Raw genomic sequence first — 4946 nt, 5'->3', positions numbered from 1 at the left:
ACGCTGACCGAGATGCGCCGAATCTTCAAGGAGTGGATAGAGAAGCATGGAGAGAAACCGGAGTATGCGGACGCGCTCGAGGCCTGGGAGATGAAGGCGGGAGGAGCCGCGACCGCGGCCCAGATGGAGGACGGGGCGGATCCATACGAGCGCCTGACGCTGCCGGCGAGTGCGGAGCAAGTAACTCTGTGGAGACGGCCGTCCGAGACCCAAGAGGAGCTCATCGCGAGCCTGGCGGTCCCGGTGAAAAGCCGGTGGCCTAGCCGACCGCGGGCAGAGAGTGGGGAGAGGCCAACCAGGCCAGCACAGCCGGAGCAAGGGAGCGCGAGAAACCCACAGGGATTGGAAGAAGGGAGAGCAGGGGAGGATCGTAGACGGGGACTCGATGAACAAACCACGAGACCGCCCAGTTCGAGTTTTGCCCACGTCGCCAAGCAGGTCAGGGAGTGGTCGTTTCGGTTCGACGGAACGGCGAAACCACTCGAGTTCCTGGAACAGATCGAGTGGTCAGCCGACATGTACGGGTTGGAGTTGAATTTAATTCCGCGAGCCATGCCTGAGCTGCTAAAGGGTCGGGCGCTCATGTGGTTTGTAGCCAACAACAGGCAGTGGCAGACATGGAACGCATTTGCGCGTAGCTTCCAAGCATACTTCCTGCCGAGAGGGTATTTTGAAAAATTACTCCAGGAGGTGAGGTTGAGGAAGCAAAGGTGGGGAGAGCCATTCAAGGACTACATGGTGGAGATGCAGACCCTCATGCGGCTACTAAAATGCACGCCCGAAGAGCAGTTGGAGCTTATTAGAGACAACAGCATGCCCGATTTTAGGGTGTTCATCCGGCCACATAGGTGCAGAGACCTGGATCACATGATGACGCTGGCCGACGAATTTGAGGCTCTGGAGAGGGACCGGCTGGAGTTCCAACGGGAGTGTCCGGCGAGTAAAGCAAAAGCAAACAATCCGTTCGCTCGTCCGGCAGTAACGGAGATATGTCGCCGCTGCCAGGGCAAAACGGCAGCCAGCTCTGATCCGACAGGGGAGAAAAGGCCGGTCCCAACGCGGCGGGACGACCAAGCGAACACGAACATAGAGGCTGGGTTCGTGAAAAACCCAGCCCAGTCGTGTCGACGATGCGGAAGTGACCGCCATTGGGCACAAGCAATCAAAGGCCGACCGATAACAAGCAAGGTAGGAGCCCCGACATGGCAGTGCTGCCAGAAAGCGGGAAACGCCCCGCGACCCAAGCCGCGGAGGGTCGTGCCAGGGTCGCAAGACGAAGCCCCCCAAAACTCGTAGGAGAACTCACTGTGGAGGATGTCCAGCTGTCGGCGGTGGTGAGGATCGCGGGCAGCAACTGGTCATACCGGGGCGACAAGCAGTTTTATCAGCGACCTGTCCTGTGCGGGACACAGGGTTGTGATCCCTGCGAGAGGCCACCGCCAGGGGCGGTTGGAGGAGAAGTTGTCAGTGGCGGTGGTAGCGAACACGGGAGGGTCTGTCGAGCCCGCATCCGACGGAACGCGAGCGGAGGAGGGGTCGGCCGAAAACTTCCTGGCAAAGGAGTTGGAAGAGTTCCGAGAACTGAAGGGAGTGTCGAACATAGCTACACACACGATCACTATGAGTGATGCCCAGCCGGTCAAACAGCGTTACTATCCCAAAAATCCCAAGATGCAAGCCGAAATCAAGCAACAGGTTGACGAACTGCTGGAAAGAGGGTGTATTGAGCCATCGAAGAGTCCGTACAGTTCACCCATCGTGATGGTCAAAAAGAAGACGAGAAAGTGGAGATTATGCGTGGACTTCAGACAGATAAACGCGAAGTGCATCAAGGATGCCTACCCCATGCCAAGAATAGACTATATTTTGGACCAGCTCAGGGAGGCACGGTTCATCAGTAGCTTAGACTTAAAGGACGGATATTGGCAGATACCACTGGAGGAAGGCAGTAGAAAGTTCACCGCGTTCACGGTGCCCGGCAAAGGGCTGTTCCAGTGGAAGGTGATGCCATTCGGACTCCACTCAGAACCAGAGGGAACCAGTGGAACTGGGATGAGAAATGGCCAGAGATAATGTTGGCCGTAAATTCAGGGATGTCCGAATCCACCGGGTACTCGCCGGCGTTTGTGGTCCAAGGGAGAGAGCCGAGGCTACCAAAGGCTCTATACGATGACGAAGCGCTTGGCACAGGACAGGGCACGCCCACTCCGGACGAGAACGCGGCCAAGTTGAGAGAAGTATTTCAACTGGTGAGGCGGAATCTCGAAAGAGCGGCGCAGGACCAGGCGAGGTATTATAACCTGAGGAGGAGAGCGTGGAAACCCACGATTGGAGACAAGGTATGGGTCAAGCAACACCATCTATCCAACGCGGCCGAAGGGTTTGCGGTAAAACTGGCCCCGAAATATGACGGTCCCTACACCATAATGGATTTCGTGTCCCCGGTCATTTGTAAATTAAAGAAGGACAGCGAGAAACGGACGCGGACCGCCCATATAGGGGACCTGAAGCCACAACCCGGGGAACGAAGCCCTAAAACAGGCCCTGGAACCGAAGCGTAGACGACGCACAAGGAGGGGCAACGGGCGAGGCATACGGAGATGGATGGACGAGCACGAAAGACAGAGACTAGCGGCAGGGGCAGAAAGGAGAGTCCCAGCTGGATGCCACGCAGGACAAGGTCGTACAGTATACTCTTACAACTAAGGTTCGGTAAAACTAAGAACCACGCGTGTCACGCAGGACAGGAATCGCCCACAAGGGAGGAGCGGGCGGCCCAACTTGATGCCACGCAGGACAAGGCCGTACAGGATACTCTTACAACTAAGGTTCAGTAAAACTAAGCAGCAGACGGCGGCCGGCGGACCAATAAAGCTGGACCTACAAGAAAAAAAAGGAGGATTAGCTCGTCAGCCAATAGGAACTGATCAAAGGCAAAGAAGGTAGAAGATACCCGGGTTACCACTATCCCAGGGGGGCGGGTTGCGTGGTGCGTCGACGGACGAGGGGGCACCCGAGAAGGGGGTTCCGGGATGAGCAGAGGTTCGGGTCCGGGTCCAGGGCATCGAAGCCAGCTGCTAACGTCGGGGATGGCGGGACAAAAGCGGATGCCGCCCGTGCGCGGTCTACCGGCTGGGGAATCGGATGATCCCTGGGTCTTAGGCGCTGCACGGGGGTGACATCCGCATCTAAGCCGATCCAGAGACGGGCGGAGCTGGCCACGGGGGGCGGGCCGATGTTTGGCAGCACGGGCGAAAGGTCGGAGGACCTATTGATCACGAGCTGGGAGATCGGTCAGCACCCTGGTATATATATAACGGAGCAGAGGAAATGGATTCGCCGCGGGTATCAGGCTATGGGTGATACGCAAAGTCGGCGGCAGGCGTACCAGGTCGAACGCGAGGAGCAAAGGGCGAGTAGGAGTAGGTCCCCGGAGCTACAGTTATTGGCCTCACCGCTAGTGTCAACCGCGGGATCCATGGGACCGACGGTATCCCCGGTGGTATCGCCGGGGTACACCGAGGCGGAAAGTGACCTGGAATTGGTGAGCTGGGAGCCGGCGCCACGGAGAAAACGCGCACGCGAGGCGAAGCGCGAGGAGCCCCGGACCAGCAAGCACGAAGAGCCCCGGACCAGCAAGCGCGAGGAGCCCCACACCGGCAAGCGCGAGGAGCCCCGGACCAGCAAGCACGAAGAGCCCCGCACCGGCAAGCGCGAGAAGCCCCACCCCAGCAAGCGCGAGGAGCGGCCTGATGGAGGAAGGAGGGGGCGCACGGAGACGCGGAAGGAGGAGCCCAGTGAGCGGGCATCGAAGCGGGCGTCCACGCGTTCGACGCGTACGGCCAAGGAAGAGGAGTCGTCGGCACGCACAAGGGGGACATCGACGGCGCGGCGAGGGGATCAGCGGCCGACAGACCCACAGGTCGAGGAGCCGCAGCCAACGCCGACCGAAACCGCGGTCAAAGAGCCGCAGACAACGCCGACAGAAACCGCGGTCAAAGAGCCGCAGGCAACGCAGGCCGACATCGCGGAAAACAACGCGGCCGCTGAGGCACGACGCCTCGCGGAATGGCACCGGCGGTTCGCGCTGGCCGCGGCGACGGAGGAGCGGAGGCAACGGCGTGTATGGGAGGACGCCCTGACGCTGGCAAAGAGGCTGAAGGCCACGCAGGAGGCTGAAAAGGCGGCGCAAGAAGCGGAGGCGGAGCGCCACAAACGGGACGTCGCGCACCAATGGCGGTGTATTAGCCGGATCAAGCCGGCTGACAACGCGCGCGGCCAAGGGGATCGGCATCAGCAGCAGCATCAGCAGCAGCAGCATCAGCAGCAGCAGCATCAGCAGCAGCAGCATCAGCAGCAGCAGCATCAGCAGCAGCAGCAGCATCAGCATCAGCAGCAGCAGCAGCAGCAGCACTGGCACGGGCCACAGGGAGCCGCCATCGGGCCGTTCGTCTCGCAGGAGGTGCGCTCCGCGGTACGAGACGGCATGATGTGGCACGTGCAAACGCCTCTGGGCCCTCGCCCCAGCAGCCCGGGCAAGAGGCGAGGGAGGCTCGACTGTGGGAGGAGGCACCACGCGCCAGTGACGAGAGGGACCCGAGGCGGCGGGCACGGCCACAGGAGTCGACAGGCCCAGCGGTGGCACCCACAGCCGAAAAGGTGCCCGAGGAGGCGCCCGGGGGGACGGCAGAGGTCGAGACGGAGGGAACGACGAACACGCCAACATCACTGACGGCGGAGGGCCCAGCGGCGGCACCCAAAGTCGAGGTGGCGACCGACGGCGAAGCGGATGACGGCGCGAGAGCAACGGCGGAAGCGAAGAAGGACGAACACTCACCTGAGCCATGGGAGAGAGGTCCTTGGCGATGGCCGGAACCCGGCCAGGGCGAGCGTCCGAAGCTGGGCCGACAGGCGTCGTGCCCAGGGGAGCGGGCGGAGGCGCGCCG

The sequence above is a fragment of the Drosophila persimilis genome, unplaced genomic scaffold (assembly GCF_003286085.1).
Source record: "Drosophila persimilis strain 14011-0111.01,24,50 unplaced genomic scaffold, DperRS2 tig00001238-arrow-arrow-pilon, whole genome shotgun sequence".
NCBI lineage: Eukaryota > Metazoa > Arthropoda > Insecta > Diptera > Drosophilidae > Drosophila > Drosophila persimilis.
Note: the sequence above shows the minus strand (reverse complement) of the source record.